The sequence below is a fragment of the Peromyscus eremicus genome, chromosome 9 (assembly GCF_949786415.1).
Source record: "Peromyscus eremicus chromosome 9, PerEre_H2_v1, whole genome shotgun sequence".
NCBI classification, from domain to species: Eukaryota; Metazoa; Chordata; class Mammalia; order Rodentia; family Cricetidae; genus Peromyscus; species Peromyscus eremicus.
In genome coordinates this window covers 50,335,335-50,356,001 of record NC_081425.1, presented here as the reverse complement: position 1 = coordinate 50,356,001, position 20,667 = coordinate 50,335,335, and the positions used below count along the sequence as shown (strand labels likewise).

The window sequence follows — 20,667 nt, the reverse complement described above, 5'->3', positions numbered from 1 at the left end:
CAGAACAAATAGGTCTTCAAAGTTTTTTTTTAAAGAGAACATAAACTTGGGTAGATAAGAAAGGTGGGTGGACCTAAAAGAGTTGTGGGGTGATGGTGGTATGTGAATATAATAAAAACACTTTGTAAAAAAACTCCCAATGCTCAAAGAACTAATTAGACAATTCAAAACCGCAAGTGAAGCTTTGTGAATCTCAGTACATCTTGGGGCCACCAATCCTCTGATCCATTAGATTTGCCGTCATACATCCCATTGTAAGTCATAGAACTCTGAATAGGCTCTCATTGTCCCTATGCTTCCAGGCTTTCTCAACCTTCTTTTGAGAATCCAGGCTCCCTCATCTTGGTTACTATGTGGCCCCAGTGCAAACAGGATTGTGGCCTTCTCAAGCTTTGAAGGAGGCCTAGTGTGGAACAATAGGGAGAAGACTGGGCTAGGATGAAACGTGCTACTTACTGTGACACTTGTGGAGTAGTGAGTGGGAAGAGGAACAGCTGTCCAATCACAGAGCAAGCACTAAGTATGTAGTGATGAAGCAAAGATTGATGAAAGAACAAGAGAGGTGATACATAAACTGAGTGCCACCTACTACTACTAGGGTCTGTGTCAGGTGAGATTCAATTTAAATTAAGCGTAGACACTCAGTAATTAATGTGAAAGAAATTCTACTGCTGTCATTATTTCACAAAAAAAGGAAACTAAGGCATAAGACATTTAAATAATTTGCTCCAGGACATCTAGATGGTCTGCACTGGGAATAAGATATGATCTTAAGACTGGAAACATCACACATTTGTGTCATCTTTGGCTTCTGAGATATATAGCCTTAAATTTACCCACAAGGGAGTAGAAGTGGACATTTGAAATTCTAAGAAACTTTTCCGAGGCCAAATACTACTCTGCAACTTTACCAAAAAGTGTCTTAGCCTCAGTTCTTCATCCTGTTATCACTATTCTCCAACTCCATCTTTTCATGGTGTCAAAGGAGACTATCCCTACCTACCACATACCTTCAGGTTTGGGTCAGCTGAGATTTGCATCAGCTGATGGGATGTGAGTGGGTATGACTTGGGTAGAGGACTAAAAGATACTTCTAGGGTTGGGCTTACTACCTGAACTGCCTTTTCCTTGAGTAGAGCTATTGGGGGTGGGGCAAATGGTCAAAGTTTGAAAGAACTACCAGACAGATGCATAATCTGAAGCAGTACTTTCCCTGCAACCAGAGTTAGTCATGTGCAAAGCAGGCTGAGCTGTGGTGACCTTTGGATGTATACCTGAAGCAGAGGTGCTGGGTGACCCCACACCAGTGAGCATGGGAAGACCACTTTATTGTTGTTTGCCACCAAGATTGCCTGGTTGCCACATAGCATTATTGTGACAACAGCAGATGAGTACTGCTCTACTATCCCACCTTCAGGCGTTCTGAGAAATGGACACTCAATTTTGTTCGATATTAGAGTGTTGTGTGAATGTAGCTTCACAAGTTCTCAAGCGCTTACTCCAAGCAGATGGTCCCCCTCAGGCACTGTAGCATACAAATTCTGGATCAATTTTAGCACAGCTGTGATGTAAATCCAACTTTTGGTCTCATAACTTCAGAGTTAGCCACTGAAGTAGAAGGCCCATCAAATATGAATGAACCTCTGCCTGAGTCCCCTACTGAAAGTCCTGCAGTGGCTGGGGGCAGTGGCCTCCACCTGAGTCCCCTGCTAAAAGTCTTGCAGTGCCTGGGGGCAAACGGCCTCTGCTTTCAGAGCCATTCACTCTGCCTCTTTGTCACTTACTTACCACTGTTTCCTTGACATTATTTCCCTGAGAACCTGAATCTGGCTCCATACCATTACTCCCATCCCTCATCTAGCTCAGAAATATATGTAATTTAATTTGAGATGACTGTCCCATGATTTGATTAGAGGTAACTTCCCTATTACTTTTCCTCAGTACCATTGAAGACAATTTGGTTTTAGGTAAGATTTTTTTTTTTTTTTTGCCTTTGTAGCTGCTTCTAGTTGGACTTTCTTTCCTCCATCTGGTTAAGAGGATAAAATAAAAACACAGAGAGAGCCCCAGTACATATTCTATGCAGCTTCTATGCAGACTATGAAGACTACAGAATAAATCTTATAAACTTTAAGTGATCTAAAGCATCAAGTGTCAGACAACAAACGTTTAAGATAACCCAGGACACTGCAGATATTGTTAAGAACCTATAAGACCTGTCATAACGGGGAGCAAGCAGAAACTAAGAGTGGAAGAGGCTAGGTTTAGAGTCCAGGAGATGGAGGAGCCTAGGTAAGGGCGATGCCCGTGTAAACAGCACTAGGGGCTCTGTCATATTCCTTGGTAGCCTGGTGATAGGAGACTGGTCTGGCCAAGGCAGAGGAGGAGTGAAGACAAAACTCTGGTGTGGTAAGAATCTTAACCATCGGGCTGTTTTCAAACTGTCCACTTCACCCATACTGCTGACAGAGGTTGATATGAATGAGCCAGACTGTCTCAAGTGGTGCCTTCCTGTCCCATCTGGTCACATCCAGTCTAAATACCCCATTGCTTTCATTATGACCAGGATTATTTTCTCACATTCCCATGCCCTTTTATATTGATATTTATAATGCAGTGCTCAATCATTTTAATTCAAGCTCTTAGTGCTGAAAGGTAAAGGGGCTATTGGATTTCTCTTCCTATGTAGCAGTCAGAAGCACATTTCCCTTCCTCTTCTTCCCATTCATCAATAAATTATTACTACTATTATTATAATGAAAAGAAAAAATGCAATGTGGTTCAGGATTATATCCAATTTAAGATGGGCTTTTGACATGTGGCATATGTTAAAAAGGACTTATTTACTACCTCAAGTTTGTATAAAATAAGCTACAGGAAGGGAGATGGGATTTTTCTAGAAAATCCTAAGAGTGGATTGATTCGAATTCATTCGTCTGTCATTCTTGAAGATGCAAGTTCAATTAATGCCTCTATTGTTTCCTATTACACTGTAATTATTTACACAAACATAAAGTCCTTTGGTTGGCCTGTCAGACTGATCACTGAAAAGTTCTGATTCAAACACCTGTTTAAAAATAAGGAAACCTAAGACTGAAGAAAGTGGGCTGATTGGTGGTCAGGAGTCTAGACCCATATTCCACAAGGACTCCACATTTGTTGATAGAATGCTGGTTAATGATGGCTGTCAAATTGATTGGGTTAATAAAATTACACTTCTTTGTGTGTGTCTTAAGGCATTTCCAGAGATGATTAGATAATGAAGGCTATGACCTGCTCAATGGTTTAATATATTGATGTATTCATACAATGAAAGAGTGATTGGGGGTGGAAGAAAGAAAGAAATGATAGCTAGTTGAAATAAGTAGGTCACAGAGGATGTTCCATAAGCATCTATACTGGTCCTTCTTTATATGTCCTTCTTTCTGCTTCCTGGATGCCTTGAATTGAACTGCTTTATTCCTCCATAACCCTCCTTCCTTGATAAACTGACACCTTCAAAAACATGACCTAAAACATGTCGGTCATCTTTGAAGTTGTTTCTGTCAGACACCTGGTCACTGAGATAACAGTAACTAATGATGGATAGTGCCTTTTAGGGAAGGAATATGATGCTTAGGAGCTTGAGAAATAGCAGGCAGGAAGCCTATTTCTTTGCTTTCCTTCCTTCCTTCCTTCCTTCCTTCCTTCCTTCCTTCCTTCCTTCTTCCTTCCTTCATTTCTTTCTTCCTTCATTTCTTTCTTTTTTTCTTTCTGTTTTTTTCCCCCTTTGTTTCATTGAGGAAGGGTTTCTGAGTAACCCTGACTGTCTTGGAACTCACTTTGTAGACCAGGCTGGCTTTGAACTCTTAGATCCACCTGCTTCTGCCTCCTGAGTGCTGCGATCAAAGGCATGCACCACCATGCCTGGCTTTGCCTCAGTTTCTTTTCCACTTGTGACATTCTCTAGCTTTGGGAAACTTACTGACAAAATGACACATACCTTATAAGGTTTTTGTGATGCTTAAAATAATTTGGCTAAAATTATTTTCCAAAGTTCTTGGCATATTATAAAATTCTAATAGACACCAATTGCTTGTGAGTTCCATGTAATATATCCACGGAAGGATGATTAGAATGCTAGAGAGGAGGAAACCATGACTTAAAGGCAAGAGATTTTTATTTTTACATCATTGAGATATCTCCAAGAAAATATAAAAAAGGAACAGACTAGCTGTTACGTATTTAGGAAATGTTCTATAGAGATAAAAGTGTCCTGGTTTCAGAGGCCAAAATTGATGTTCACAGGTTTGACCAAGGTACCCAATGTTCAAACCCTTCAAGAATCCTCCATCACTTTTGGGATTAAATTCAGCCAACCACACATGGCCTGCTGTGACCCACCCCTTGTAAGATCCCAAATTGTTACTCAGAGGACTTCCATTTGTGAACTTTGTGCATGAGTCATATTTACTCATACCACATGTAGTTTCCCTTCTCCGTGTTATTGACTATTCTATTTTTGTGACAATAATTTCTAGTTATCCTGAATTTAATGTTCCATCCAAACCTCTGGATGCTCCTCCCCAAAGTAATCTTTCTCTCTCTTGATCTCCTACAACATTTATGCTTTCATGGCTCCTAGGCTTTTATATTTTGGTTGAGTTGAGCTCCATTCATTTCCCACCAGATGGTGACAGTTTAAGGAGAAAGTCTAGGTCTGGCCCCTTCTCTAGTTCCCAAACATGGAACACAGCATCCTAGAATCCAAGACAATTACTTGTTAAGGCCATAGCTCCCCACTTTGTTTTATTTTTTAGCATCATTGACTTGGAAATGTTTCTTTGACCCCAGCCTTCTTCTACAAAATGAGCTGGAGTAAGCTCTTAGATTGGGTGTGTATTTTGGGAACTAGGTTCCTGCTTTCTTGTCCATAGTCACCCAGTTTAGTTTTGAGCCCACTTCTTACCTCTAACTGAGTCCTCGATTCAAATATTTTTCTATACTGCAACTTGTTAGACTGAGCAGAGCTATTTCTCAATCTTCAGTGTACCCACACATCCATCCTTCTCGCTTAAGTATTAAATGTGAGCAGATACTTCATGCCCTGGAGCCCAAAGTCCACTTTTATACCCACTTCCACACAAGAAGTACCTGGAACAGGAGAAAGTAGAAAATGTTGAACTATTTATTCTTCCTTATGGAACTACTTCTTTAAAGAAAGATGTAATTATATGACCTTTATCAATTCTCTCTACACATATTCTGGCATGCATACATACACTCTGCATTTAAGTAGTACAGTTTGATTTGAAGGTCTTCTGTATCAGGACTAATGTGGTTATTAAGTGATAAGTAAAATAGTTTTCACCAAGGTAGAAGAAATTCAAGGCATGCTAAGTTATCTTCCCTATGTCTTAGTGTGAAATTAAGAACTACCTCTTGCATAAATGAACTAGAGAATAGGAGCCAAAATGAACCAGAGCTAATGGTCAGAAGGCAGAAGGCAGATTCAGTTCAACACTGGGAGATCTTCCAAAACCAAAACTCATATCTAGAGAAAGAGACTATCCTGAACTAATGAATTAGCCTGTTAGAGAGATATCCGAAGAGGCCAGCCAATCACCTGTCAGCACTGCTGTGGCAGACAACCATTTTTTTGAGAATGACTTTGGTATGAGGTTTTTGAAAAGAAAAAGGTGAGTCATGAGAAATCAAGGTGCATCTAACAAGAATTCTCAGAGCCGTAATTTCTGTGTACCCGTCAATATTAATTACTTTGTGTTGCTAGGACAAAAATAACTGACAAATACAACTTAAGGAAGGAAGGACTTATTTTAATGCAGGGTTTGAGGGGTCCAGCATGGTGGGCAGTCACAGCCACAGGAAGCTGAAGACACTGGTACAATACATCTCCAGTCAATATACAGAAGATGATGATTTCTGGTGTTCAGACACTTCCTCCTATTTATTTAGTCCAGAGCAATGTTGCCCACATTTTGGATGGGTCTTCAACTTCTATTAACCTAATCTAGAAGTCTCCTAACAGACATGCCTAGAGGCTTGTTTCCATGGTGATTCCAAATCCCATCAAGTTGACAGGCATAACCATTACTCCATCTCATTTACTTATCTTACACTTTTAATTGCAGTCAAGAAAATCTACCTATTTTCTAAAACCTGTGATTTTTGTCCTCAACTTTATCCACACTATCTGATATGCCTCTTCTTCTGCTGCCCACCAATCTTAATCCATGAATAATTGAATTTCTAGCTATATCAGTCTCCTTGGTGAGGTCTTAAATTACATGTGACTCACACTTTTTAATTTGCTATGTTCTGAATATTGGTAACCCCCTCACCCCAATTCATATGTTCGACCCTAACATCTAGTATGATAATATTAAGAGTTTAGGCATTTATGAGGTTGTTCAATTATGAGGGTTTCAGCTTTATGAATGGAGTTAGTGCTTTTATGAGAATAATTCACAAAGTTTTTTTTTATTGGGTTTTTTTTTTCCCCTCTTACTCTGTAAGGAGGTAGCTAGGTGTCATATTGGATATTAACAGCAAGGTCCTTTGGACACAGAATCTGCTGGGACATTCACTTTGTGCTTCCCAGCCTCTAGAACGAAAATAAAGCTTTGTTGCTTATGAATTATTTACTCTAAGTTGCTATGTTAAAACACACAGATGAATGGACTGGAGCTAACACAAACACTTTATTTCATTCTGTCATCAAAATCCACTCATCTGATGATGTTTCAACCACTCTATCACCACCTCCAGTCCCTCCCATCAACATAGTCCCTCATCACAATTACTGCAGCGCTAACAGTCCTCTGGGTTTCCTTCTGCCTCATGTGGCCAAATGAAATACCCAGAATAATCCTTAAAATTTAGAAAGTAGTGTCGCCCCCCCCCTTTAAACCTCCACATTGGTTATTTTGAACAAGAATCTTTCTGATTGCTTTCAAAACTCCACAAGGCCTGGTCTCTGGTCATATTTAGGGCTTCTTCTCTCCTTCACTTTCATGCTTTAACCTTACCAGCCTACTGTCATAGCCTTTCTTAAAACATGTGCTAGTCATCCTTGCTGAGGGGAATAGGTGCTGTCTCTCTATGAGCAGCAGGGTCACTGTTCCCACTCTTTCCAGTTCTTTCCTTACAGCTTACCTTCTAATTGACTCCTTTCTTGCTGTCTCCTGCTATGGACTGAATGTTTTGCCCTGCTCCTAAATTTCTCTGTTGAAACCTGATCCCCAAATGTGATGGTCTTTGGAGGTGGGGCTTTTTGAGGGTTATTAAGTCATAAAGGTGACCTCTCAAGAATGTGATTAGTGCCCTCACAAGAAGAAAATTAAAGCTGGCTGTGCTCATGTATGTCTGTAATTCAGCACTAGGGAGGTTGAGGCAGGAGAACTGCATAGCTTGGGAAACTTCAGTTCACAGGAGAAGGAAGAGTGGGAAAGGAAGAGACCCAAGTTTTAGTCTTGTTAGCATGCTGTGAAGTTTTGTATCTTCAGACATCTGATTGGCTGGTGTCTTGAACTTGAACTTTCCAGGCTTCAGACATGTGAGAGACAAATGTTTGTCATTTAAGCCACCCAGCCTATGGTATCATCACCATCAGCATAAGCATCACCACCACCACCACCACCACCACCACCACCACCACCATCCTCATCACTACAACTCAAACTGATAAAGACCATGTGGCCATATTAAAAACATCTGTTTCTCTACTGTCTTACATGATTAACCTACATGTGACAAAGTTTTATTATTTAAATTTTGGAGATCTAAGCCTAGTAGTTTATAAGCTTTAAAAAGATGTGAATTCCATCCTATTAATCTTTTCTCATGTATTTTTCAGGATTACCAGAAGTAAGATATATTGCTAAGATAGTCTTAAGTAAGTAAGATGGTGTGGGGTGGTGGTCTCAATTAGAAAATATTTACTGTTCAGGGAGGTTGATAGGAAAACCATTGATCTCAGAAAAATAGTATTTATTAATATACTACTACATGTTAGTACAGTTCTGTCCTGGGTTCTGAGACACAACTTTATAGACCACTCTTTCAATGGAAAAGGGGAGTGAGATTGGATCCTCTGGAGTCCTTTATCTTCCTCTGCTAAAATATCTCCAAATAGACACACTATCTGAACAATTTAGGGTAAAAAAAAAATGCTTGTAGGGAAAGGACCATTATATTAAACAAGTCTCCTACTGTAACAAGATACCTGAAACCAATAGCTTCTAAGAGGAAGAGTTTATTCAGCCAATGATTTTAAAGACTCCAGGCCATGATCAAGAGGCCTTATTGCCATAGGTCTCTGGTGGGGTGATGGGTGGGAGTGAAAGTGAGCACAGGACACAGCAATCCCCCCTAGATTGATGACCAGACAGGTAATCAAAGAGAAAACAAGAATCAGGACCCTGTAATCCCCTTCAAAGGCATGTGCCCAGTGATCCTCTGCTGGGCTCCATGTTCAAAAGGTCTACAGCATATCCCAATAGCATCTTTGACATCTGTGCATAGGTAAACATTCTGGAAGACACTTATCCAAACTGTGGGAGGTGTGTGTTTTCTAAATTCTTCATTCTGGATTTTCATTGCTATTGAACTCATATCAAATTCAAATGCCTGGGGCAAATGATTGGAGCTTCATTTAATGAGCATTAGTTGCATGGAGACTATCACAGAGATGAAAGAAAGAAACCATTTTGCCTCTGGAAACATGATCTTGTTTCTTAGAGAGGAAACACAGTTGCACTGCCCAAGAGGGCCAGTTCTACAGCAGGAGGAGAACGCATCAGATCTCAGTGGACCAAGCTCAGGGTAAGAATGTACCGAAGCTGTTTTTCACCCTGCCCTGTCCTCTGCCCCCAGAAATTCCCTCTACACTCCTCTGTGTCTTCCCAAAGCTCAGTTTTCCAATCAGTCTCCCAGTGATTGCAAAATAGATCAAGACTTAGATAAGAATGGGAAAGGCTGGGGAGTCAGCTTGGTTGGTAAAGTATTTGCTGTACAAGCATGAGGAGCTGAGTTCAGGTCCCCAGCACCCACACAAAAAGCGGGACACTGTGGCAATCACTTTTAATCTCTGTTAATCTCTGTACTGGGTAAACAGAGCTGGGAGGATCTCTGGGGCTTGTTGACCTGCCAGTCTAGGCAAATCAGCACTCTTCAGGTTCAGTGACAGACCCTATCTCCAGAATGAGGAGGACACCAACAATTAAGTTCTAACTTCTGTAAGCATATTTGTATGCTTATACACACACACACACACACACACACACACACACACACACACACACTCACTCATGCGCGCGCGCGCGCACACGCATGCATGCACGCACACATACACACTGGGATTAACTAGTACAGCAGTTGTTTGTACCACATGGGAGCTTTGTTTAGATGCAGTTATCAATGACATAACATCTTTTAAACATGGGCAGAATAGTTGACACATGCAGACACATCACAAAAATCAGAGCAGTTCCAACCCAGGCTGGTAAATTTTCAACCCTGGTTGCTATGTTTTTGAGCCGTGACTGTTCATTGCAGACTATGTAAGATAAATTTCCAAGACCTATGACATTGTTTGTTCTGTCAGTGTCTTACTGACTGGCTCTAAGTAGTTTGATTCTAAACTTGTGACTTAAAAAAAAAAACTGCTATTTAAATGGTTGATCTTTACATTTTATAAAATAAAATGCAATGCCCGTCCCCTCCTCCCACCAAAAAACCCCAAGCTTTGGCCATCATCCTCTAAACTTCTGTGACTGGTCCCATCCCTGCTGCCTACATCCTCAGTCAGCGCCTGGCTGGGTTCAAGGTCTCTATCCAACTCATGCATCTCAGCCTGGCTCTGGCTTCCCAGTTGCTAAGCACCGGTCCAGGGAGCCCTGCATTCCCACACGACCTGCTGAAGGTTACGATTTCTCTGGGAGTACATTCCATACCACTTTATTTCAAAACATATCACTTTGTGTTATTCGTATTTCCTTATTTGTTTGTCTTATCCACTAGACTGTGAGATCCTCAAGGACAGAGACTATGTTTTATTCATCTTTGTGTTTCTTGCAGTGCTTATCACGATGCTGAGCCAGATAGGCCTCAGTAAATGTGGGTTGAATGCCTGTCCATCAGAAAATTCCCTGCATGCACGCAGCCAGCCTTGCAGCCAGCTCCTGACGCCTTCCTCCTTTCTCTCAGCACAGGCTCTGCCCTGAGACAGATAGGATAAGGTCTACACAAAAGCAACGAAGTGCTTAAATCAATGACTCTCATAGTGGGCCTCGAGTAAATGTTTGTTGACAAATTGAATGCCTAAAAGGAGATTTCACAGCCTGTTCCTGTCTAACACAGCCACTTGTGGAAAAATGCAGCCCTTCACCGTGGTTTCCCAGTAGTATCTACTTATTGTCCATGGGCAGACTCCCGGAGACTGAGCCAGCTGAGCTTAAAAGAACTCAACTTTTGCAGACACCACCTGGGTCACAGGGGGACCAGGACAATTAGCATCTTAGCTCTCCTGGTAAACTATGACACAATTCATTAGTAGGACCACAGTGGACTTCATCCTGAGAACTAATCCGAGACTGTCTGCCACTGGCTGTAGAGTGAGCACAAAGTACTATTGGGTTATGGTTGGGTTGTGCCTCCAGAAAGCATGGATTGGACACTTAACCTCCAGTTCAACAGTGGTGGGAGGTGGGGGTTTAATAGGTGTGCTGGTCATAAAGGCTCCACCCTCATGATGAGTTCATCATAAACGGCCTTGAGGCTGTAAGTGTGATCCAACCCATCCCCTCTCTTCTCACCTTTTTACTTTCTGCTAAAACCTAATGAAGTAAAACCGTCACTGGACGTGGGCCCTTGACTGGGAACTTCCCAGTATCCAGAGAAATACATTATGGATTGTACTTCTATATATTATAATTATGCCCTTAAGTCATCCCATCTCAGGAATCCTCTTATAACAACACAAAAATGAATGAAGACAGGCCCCAAGTACCCCCAACACGATCCCCAAACTTCACTAAGCCACACTTCCTATGTTTTTCCATCTCCTAGCAATTAAATAACAAGTCCCTGCTCACTATCTAAGATTTTTGCCATAATTTCTTTCACTCATCCCCTCATCCCAGAGAAAACAGTAAGTGACTAAATAGAAACTTCTGTTGTGAAGGAGAAGAAACAAATGCCCTGCATGCTTTACGTATATATGTACATACCTATATGTAGCTTGGCTTTGATCAAAGCAAAGAGCTGCAGGGTGCTCTTTGCAATTCCCAGGTGCTTATGGGATCCGGGCATGTGTGTGAATTCTATAGCGTCTTGTTCCACTCCTTAAATAACTGCATGGGCTGGGTGATAATTTCCTCATTTTGCAAATGGCAAACTGATCAGCAGAGAGTTGCCACTTAAAATGAGGCTAATGGTGAAAGACAAAGCTTGAGAGTCAAGCACGGACTGCACAGTGGCCTCTAGTGAGCAGCTGCTGCACAGCCTTCTGCCTACACTGCCCTATACTCCACTGAGGGCCACAATGCAGAACACAGTTCTGCTTCCAGATGCCAGCATCATTCTTGCTTGAGAGAGTTCTGCTGATTGTGTTACTTTCGAGACCACATATTTTTTCTGTCTTTGCTTCTCCTAGCCACTTGGATAAACATTTCCCAGAAGTCTCTAAGTTTGCTCCCTGAAGTTCTTTGCTCTAGGATCTAGCTCTTCGCCTCCACTGTGGCTCCTCCTCCCAAACCTGTGCTTTGCTTTTGGCCCTAGCATCCTGTGGGATATTTTCTCTCAGCAAGTATTGGATGATGTACACCATTCCTTCTAACCTGCTCAGTCTACCAGTCTATTGCAAAATATCCAATAGATAGCTAAAAAGGTTTTAGTCACCCCATTCTTGTTGGCAATTCTGTGACTCATCTATTACTAATTCTGGATTCTTTACTAACAGGACTGCTGAGTATCCTGGACAGTTCTTTTGCTGTTTAGGCAGACCCCCCCTCTCAGGTTTAGAAATGTTCTATCCCCGGTACACATGATTTCCCCTCACAAAAAGATAAACACAGATAAATAGTGGGAAATACAGGTGGGAGAGAAAGAGAGGGGACAGGACAGGGGGACAAATTCATGTTGGTAAGTTTTTCTTTTCCCTTGGTAGGAAAGCAGTAATCAGGCTTTCTCATTACATGAGCCTCTGATTTTCATCCATAAAGCTGTTCTATCCTATTCTTTCTGGAGTGGAAAAAAGACATTGCAAAGCCACACACCCTGCCAGCTTGGGATGCAAAAATGATAGGGGACAATCTCAGCAACTCAGCAGGAGGAGTGCATGTCAGTGGAATGCAATCAGGCAATGTCAAGTCCAGCAAGGAAAACTCGAGTTAACAACGCCCCTCTGCTTGTGAAAATTGTAGTGGCTGCAAAAGGAAAATGTATTTGAGAATACAGCCAGTAATAAAGTGCCTTCACTGGGAGGCAAGTTATGAGAAGAGAGACATTGTAAGCTAGATAATAACATTTGAGGTCCAAGGGTCTTCCTGACAGAGACAAGGAAACTCAAGGTTGGGAACATCACTGGGAGCTAGAGTGTTGTACTGGAAGAGTGCAGGACTTGAGCGGACCCGGAATAGAAGGCATCCCCTTGGACTTCTTCAGGTGGGTTATTCAAATTATACCTTGAATCAGACTCAAATTCAAGGTCTATAAAATAGTGAAAATAATGTTTGCCTTGGAGGGTAGCCTGATGGTGAATTGAGATGATATCTGAATAGTTTCTGTTAAATATTAGTTGCTTCCATAGGTGAGCCCTCTTTTTCTCTCTAGCTAATGATATTGCCTTTCTGTAATCTCATCATAGACAGGATCACAAATAGGGGACAGGAAAGTTTGCAAATAAAAAAGCCTGAAGTTTAGCCCCAAACTTTTTTATGAAGACAATCAGGAAAGCCTGCTTAGGGACCATGGTAGAGAGTCTCCTAAGACCAAAATGGATAACTGTGCTGTGGCAGTTCTGACAATAGGAAGGTAAAAACCAAGTTTGGGACAAAAGGCCCCTTACCTTAGAGTCCCCCAGGCTCTGTTAGGACCCTTAGCTGTCACACATTATTATTTCTGTGAAAACCTTTTACACAGTACCGTTAGCCATGCCATTATAAGCACGGGTAGTGGCTATCGTTCTCAGAACAAGGGGGAGTGGGACCACAGAATATGACAGAGTTTCTCTACTTTATGATGCTGGCATAATTAAGAAATCTGTGGTCATTGCTTGGGACCCAGCTTTGAGGCTTACAAACCAGGAGACTTCAAATAATTTAACAGACTTCCCCAAAGCTCCTCATCAAATTTTGGAAGAACTGCATTTCCCATTTCCCAGAGATCAAAATAGATCACACATAAGTCAGAGTTGACAACTGGGTAAGAGGAATCACAGAAGTTGTACAGCTGAGAAAGGACTATGGGAAGACTGTCAGTGTATATATGTACTTTAGTATGGGACTTGCTTCAACGTTGGGGCTGCAAGCTGTTCAGAAATTTCACATCTTAGGTAACCTTAGCAACTCTTGCTTTGAACATTGAATGGAATACTCATCTAAGGGAAAGAACTAGAAAATGGGGAAAAAATTTCTTTATCCTTCCTGAGTGCTGTGTAGTACCCTGGGCTTTGTTCCTGTGTTGATAATGTACGCTTCATTTCCACAGTCTACTAGGCACTGTCCAGAGTCGAACATCCTGTTTTATTACTCTGGTTGGCTCACCAACCCCTGCCCTTGTCTCTTCACAGCCATAAGAAGCACAGATGTTGCTGGGTCCCAGGTTGGCTGGATTCTCCTATGAGAGTGACTGACCAGACATTTGCCCTGTACTCAATTCCCCAGGCCATAAGCCGTCTGGAGCAGAAGGCTGCCCTTCCCAGGAAGGAGATGGCAGCTGTAACAGGTGTTAATAAATGCAGATCCATGGCCAGCGGCTGGCATGGATCATTTTATTAGGCAATCATATATTTTCATTAGCGATGGTGATGAAGCGCTTAGGCTTTTATGGGGTGTTTTAATGTTTCATTTTGCCACCAGACTTTATTACCATGCCAGCCTATTTCCTGCTGGGGCAGGCCATGCTTACTCTCTTTCTCTGTGCAGAAGCATTTCAACATTTCCTTTCCCCAAAGCTGCATCCAGAAGATAACTTCCCATCTGCTTAAGGAGACAACCGGGCCATTAAAGGCCATGAAGTCAATGACAACCCCAGCTCATAATTTTTATGTCCTTGTTGTAACCTGATGCCCCCCAGAATGTTATCCTGAGGTTAATGACTTAGGAGACGCAGGAGGGATCAGACAGCTGCACAGTGGGCACCTGGCCCTTGGTATGAGGAATTAAACAATGTTTGAAGAATAGACAAATATGGCTTCTGTCTAGTACCTGCAGGAGTGAGGGTTAGGATTATTGAGCTCAATGCAGCTATGGATTATCTAATAGTATGACTCCTGTCATGTGGCACACAATGGCACAGAGACCAAAGATTCTCAGTGACTTGCCCAAGGTCATACAGAGTGGGAACTCGAAGCCTCTGATCTCAGAGCTGAGTTTGATCACTAGGCTATGATGGTTTTTTTCTGCCAGGCAGGATCTAAAGAATAAGCTCCAGGAGACCCAATAGAAGAAGCAGCCTTCACTGAGGAACACCAGAGAAAACTTTAGGGACCCAATAGATCATCCACCTCCATTGTTGCAGGTATAGAAATTTAGATGAAGGAAGGAGGGGTGTTCATCTGAGCTGTCAAAGCATCTAGGGTTGTTTATATAGTTACCAGGCCAAGTAATCATCATTTGCTCACTGGAGAGCGGGGGAGTTCAGTATGGCTAGGGATTCAAGGAAGAACATGTTCTCAGGTCTGGGGCTAGAGGTCAATGTTGCTGTCCTTACACAGTGCACACAAGATCCTTGGGTCAGTCCACAGCACTTCCAAAAAGGGGTTAAAAATCTCTGCTAATTACATGCAGTCATTAATGTGATGTTATCTAAATACTCCTGCAAGATGCTTTTGCAGTAGCGTTGTAGGTTATAGATTAAAAACATGGGTTTTGGGAAAAACCTTTGCATTTTCTTGGCAATGTGGTAAATTGAAAGAGTCAAAACTTTATAATCAGAAAATCAAAGTTCAAATATTGAACTCACCTTCAACAATGTGTTGTTTTGGGTCTCTGTTTCCTAACCTGCAAAATGGGAATAAAATCCTTTCAAGTTGTGGAGAGACGTCATCTTGGTGATGCATGTAAAATGCTTTGCCACTAGCATAACAACCATAAAATAGGTGGTATTTAGCATAATTACCATAATCACATAGCGAGAAGAACAACATTAGGACTGTGGTGAATATGACTTTCAAATTCTCTCCTTAATCACTGGTTTCCTTGAGTTTAAATTACCTAGGAAAAACTATATTGGACATGAAGAGGCGATAAGAGCCCTCTGGCTTTATAATCTCTGTAGCTATGGGTACACAAATGCTCACAATATAAAAAGGGTTAAAAATAAGTTAACAAAGGTCATTTATTGAGAGAGAAGCAGAATAAGCTAGAAGGTTAATTTTCTGAAGGGATTCATGGCAAAAGCATAAAAGAAGAAACTCAGGCTGCCACTTTGTTCCCTTAGATATTTAGTACAGTCCTTTGTATATGTTTGGTGACCAATAAATGTTTGTGTGACATGAATTGAAGGGGCCTGGTAGACAATTGAAGATGTCCCTGTCTTTTTTAAGTACAAGAACTACAAGAAAAGGAGGGTTGAGAAGACCTAGGGGGAGTCTGTGTTCTCCTTTCTAACCAAGGGCCCCAGTGATAGTAGAAATCAGAGAGAATGAACACTACCTCCAGATTTAGCCCCTATGTCCATGTAATCTTTCTGAAATATCCCAAGAGAGTTAGATTTGCGAAATGACCCCTGGAGTGTCTTTATGAAAAATTATGTAATGCAGAAACAGGAAACTTAAAAGAAACTTCCAGGGCTTGGTTAACAGTTGGCTCCATCTGAAAACTATCTGGGTTACATACAAGAAAAACCTACCAAGAAATGCAGAGCATCGCAGACCCAACAATTAAGTAGATAACCACCAACACTGCAAGGCTTTCCCCATGTGAACAGAAAGGATCATGCTGAATGTATCTTCTGCATAGAGCTCTATGATCATTTTAAATGTTTATTTGTATTTTATTTTATATGTATGAGTATTTTGCTTACATGTGTGTATGTGCCTGTCTGATGACCAGAGGTCAGAAGAAGGTATTGTATCCCCTGGAACTGGAAGTGCAGGCAGTTATGAAGCAAGATGTGGGTGCAGGGAACTAAATCCATGTCTCTGCAAGGGCGACAAGTGTTCTTAACACTTGAGCCATCTATCCAGCTTTTCAAGACAAAATCTTGGGGAGATCACTCTATTTGTTCCTAACCTTTCAGTGTGTTAGCCTCTAATTTCTTCAGAAGAAGCATTAGTTACTATAGTTATGTTCATTCCTCTCTCCCACCTGAGGACATGACTTACAAGTGTCCATTTAATCTTTAACAACCTATCCATGTTTCCATTGTGTGTCTCTAGATCAGAGTTGCTGCTCCTCTCTCTTTATTATTCAGATCTCTGCCTTTCAGTTTTCCAGTGTTCTTACCTACTCCAGCCTCCTATTATGCCAATTTTGGTGCATTTCAAAAAGCCCCTGGTCCCTTCTAAAGAGTGTAAGTCTAAAAGTCCATGGTGGCACTCTAATGTTGCGAAGCAGAAAGAGAGGACACTTTTCTGGAGTATTGGTATACCTCCATTCTTTTAGTGCCTTATTCTGCTTTTCCCAATGGAGTGTTTTACATATGGACATCCACAAAAGGGTCCATTAGGTTGGTGAGTCAGGTAGATTTCAATTGGTCCCTTAAGCTGCTTTTTTGTGTGCTAATTGTGCATACAAGGAGGTGGGAGAGGATTCTGGGAGAGGGGGAACCATTGCCTCTAGTTCTTTCACAAAACATGACTAGACATCGTAGATCTGGGAAAGAAACCAACCAGTAGTGATGGGGAAGGAGGGAAACAAAGAGTGAAGCACTAGAGAGGAAACAGAAGAAAGTAGGGTGAGTGAGAGGAATCAGAAGACGTTATACAGATGCATGAAATTATCCAAAATGTCAAGGAAAAAGTGGCAGCCAAATAGAAAGGCTATTTTATAGTCCCAGCACTTGGGAGGCTGAGGCAGGAAAATAATGAATTTTAGGGTATCCTTGGCTATATAATGAGACCCTGCCTCAAAAAATATGGCAAATGTGTGTCCCATAGAGATGGAGTATACTCTGTAACATATCTTCATTTTCTTCTATTTTAGACAAGTAGACAAAGACTTCTCTCTCTAGGAAAGATGGGCAGTCATTGTGGGTCCACTCTTCATTTGGGATGAACTGCATCCTTACCTATCAAGATGCTAATGATGTCAGACATAAATGCACAAGAAGTCCATGTGATAACGGTAACTGGTAACTCCTATATAACTAGTAGTTTATAGAAGAGACGGCTCTGTGCACTTGAAAGCTTCACTTTGGTAGTAAAAGATAGAAACGAGGAAACTTTTTTATTAGGTTTTCACCCTCACAGGGACATGATAAAACAGATCCCCACCAGAGGAACTTAGAGCTACTGAAAACTCAGAAGGAATGCTACATGATCTCTCTGCTTTGTCTTTTTCTATATACCACCACCAACCAATGTCAGTTTGTCTAAGTTAGGGAAGAGATATTAATTTATGTGCCCTGTCCTAGTCCATTTTCTATTGCTATAACTAAGTACCACAGACATGGGATTTAAAGACATTAGTAATTTTTTCTTGGCTCAGGTTACTGAGGCTGGGAAATACCAGAGTATATATCCTATGCATCTGGTGAGGGTTTTCCTGCTTCATCAGAACATGGTATAAGGTGTGATGTGACAAGACAGAGGTAGCATGGTTAGATGGGTTTCTGTTCCTTCTAAATCTAAACTCACCAATAACATCACAGTGTCTCTCATGGTTTGAGTGGGAAATGCCCCTTGCAGGCGCATGTGTTTGAACACTTGGCCCCCGCCTGATAGAACTGTTCTGAGAAATTGTGGAACCTTTAGGAGGTGGGCCAAGTTGGAAGAAACTGGAAGATGGGTTGCTTATGGGTTATAGGCCCACCAAATGAGAGCTCTCTATGTCCCAATTGCCAGAGATGTGAGATAGCCATGCCATAGTCACCCACCACAGTGAGCTAAGTCAGGCCCAGCTGCCATGTCATGATTGATGTACTATATCATTTCAGATGTGAGCATTCCTCCTTATGGTTGACTCTTGTTAGGTATTTGGTCACACCAATGAAAAAAGTACCTAATAAAGGGCTCCAGTCTAATGCCCTCAGGTAATCCTACACCTCCTCCCAAAACCTGTTTCTCAATACCATCAGAATATGTGTTTGAGGACTAAGCTGCCAATGGATTAACTGTGGAAGACAAACATTCAAATGACAGAGGATCCCTTCTCTAAAGAATGCTTCTCTTCCATTATACCACATCAGATCTGCAACCTAACCCCAGGTATACTTCCCTCTCCAGACACGCACACTCCTAAGCCTCTCTTTCATTTCCTAATATTTTCTTCATTTGAAATGCTTTGTGCATCTACAGTGTTCTTTCTCGGTATTATACCAGGCCTTTTCTTTTGTCTACTTCTACTGTCAGCATCTTAACTTGAAGGGCCTCCCTCTCAGTCATCAAAGTAAACACCTTGCTTCTTTCCTTAGTATGCAGATTATAGTATTTGTGGTTCAGTAGCTACCTTCTTATTATACTGTTAAAATCACAAATCCCAAGGCTGTAATTACTATGCAAATAATATAAATAAATGAAGTCCTAGGTATATGGTATGGACATGTACAGAGCATAGGTCCCTTGAAAATGAATGTGCCATCAGAAGATATTTGGAATAATTGGTTTTCTTCATGCACATAAACCTGTTAACTGTATTTGATCTCTACATTTTCAATGCCTGAGATAAAGTATCTGGCACATTCCTTAGCCAAAGGGTACTACCAACTAGCATTCCCATTTGTTTTCAGAATCTGTGTCCCTTGGTGACAAATTGTAAAAATTATTATTCATTGTAAAAGTTAGAACACAGTATGTACAAATATTCCTGAATACATGAAAACAGAAAATGGCACAAAACACAAATTTGAGAATTCAGAGTAAGGAGTAATTAATTCTAATTAGGAGATCAAAAAGATGTGCCACATGAATATAACTTGTGAGAACAGCGGTCTATGTCACTCCATTAGCGGTCTATGTCACTCCATTAGCTTCTAAAGAACATATCAAAGTTTTGTTTTTGTTATCTTTTTGTCTATCTTCTAGGAATTGTGACTCTAGATGGCATTAGCATCTGATTTCTCCCTGTAACTCAGAGATAGTACACATGCTAATAATTTCATTTTGTCTTTCTGTCTATGGATCTTAAAATTTAGTAACTCTTTCTCAGTACTACATTGAAATTTGCCCACATTGCTCAAGGATCAGCCAGTATTACTTTAGCAATGTTCACATTAACATATCTTTATCCATATGTTAATTAGCACAGTCAACTCTTACCAAAGCAATTAGTTACCATATATCCCAAGAGTCTTTAGATCATCGTGGTATTATTTACTCTCATAATTGTCTGATAGACCTTCAAATTGTGACTATGTTTCATTGACAAGTGTGGTAGTAGGTTCCAATTTTTATGTTTCTCAATACTCTAGCTCACCCTGTTTACATGACCAAATTCCCAGACTACTCCACTAAAATGTCAAGCAAACAGAGACCTGGTAACCAGTCTTCAGGAGTCTGAAGCTTTCTAATCTAGGGATACAGTCACCTGGGTACTCCAGAGTTGTAAACAACTCAGTGAATCATGGACTACAAGGCAACTTTGAGCTAGAAGCTGTCATTTAAATAACTCAGATTGCTCACATTGCCTTTCTCCACCCTGGTAGATCCTGTTACTACTTCCAGATGTTTGCCTACTTTAGCTCATCTCAAAATGCCCTTGCTGTACACCTGTGGTTTAGACTGGGTGACAAAGAAAGGTCATTGAATAGAAGGATGTGAAACTTCACATACTGCTGACTGCATGGAAATTTAAATGTATAAATGCCAGGGCACTCTCTGAGAGTGTTTCTCTCCTAAATAAATAATTTGAAACAGTAATAGCTGTGATTTTTGCAGTGCTTAATACTTGGTGTTCTGTGTCCTGAGTAGTTTAGGCTCAAGATCTCATTTAATCTTACAGTAATCCTGTGAGATAACAACCATTATCTCCATTTCAAACACTGAAATTGGAGCTTACCAGAGTTAAATAACTTGCCCAAGGTCATACAACGAGGTGGAGATGGCAAGATTAAATCAATTGTTCTGGCCACTAAGTGTGAGCCTTAACCACTGTATGAGGCAATTGCACATCTCTAAATCCTCGAAGAACTGGCTAAAAAGTCACTTAGCCTGAAGTAATCTAGACCCCGGAGATAACTGTCACATTCCCTATCTTTAGAAAATGCCCAGTGTCTAAACCACTGTGACTTCTGCTGGGCTGAGGCTGTCATCTAGTAAGACTTCAGAAGTCTGTACTGAGACATGAT

At 41.1% G+C, this 20,667-nt stretch overlaps 1 long non-coding RNA gene across 1 annotated transcript; it reads left to right on the top strand.

Moving 5' to 3' along the window:
• Positions 1-331: 331 nt before the first annotated feature.
• Positions 332-20,239, top strand: LOC131919239 (uncharacterized). Its single transcript, XR_009381197.1, has 4 exons — positions 332-610; positions 14,632-14,739; positions 17,367-17,507; positions 19,792-20,239. It is a non-coding gene; the product is annotated as an uncharacterized LOC131919239 (long non-coding RNA).
• The last annotated feature ends 428 nt before the right edge of the window (positions 20,240-20,667 follow it).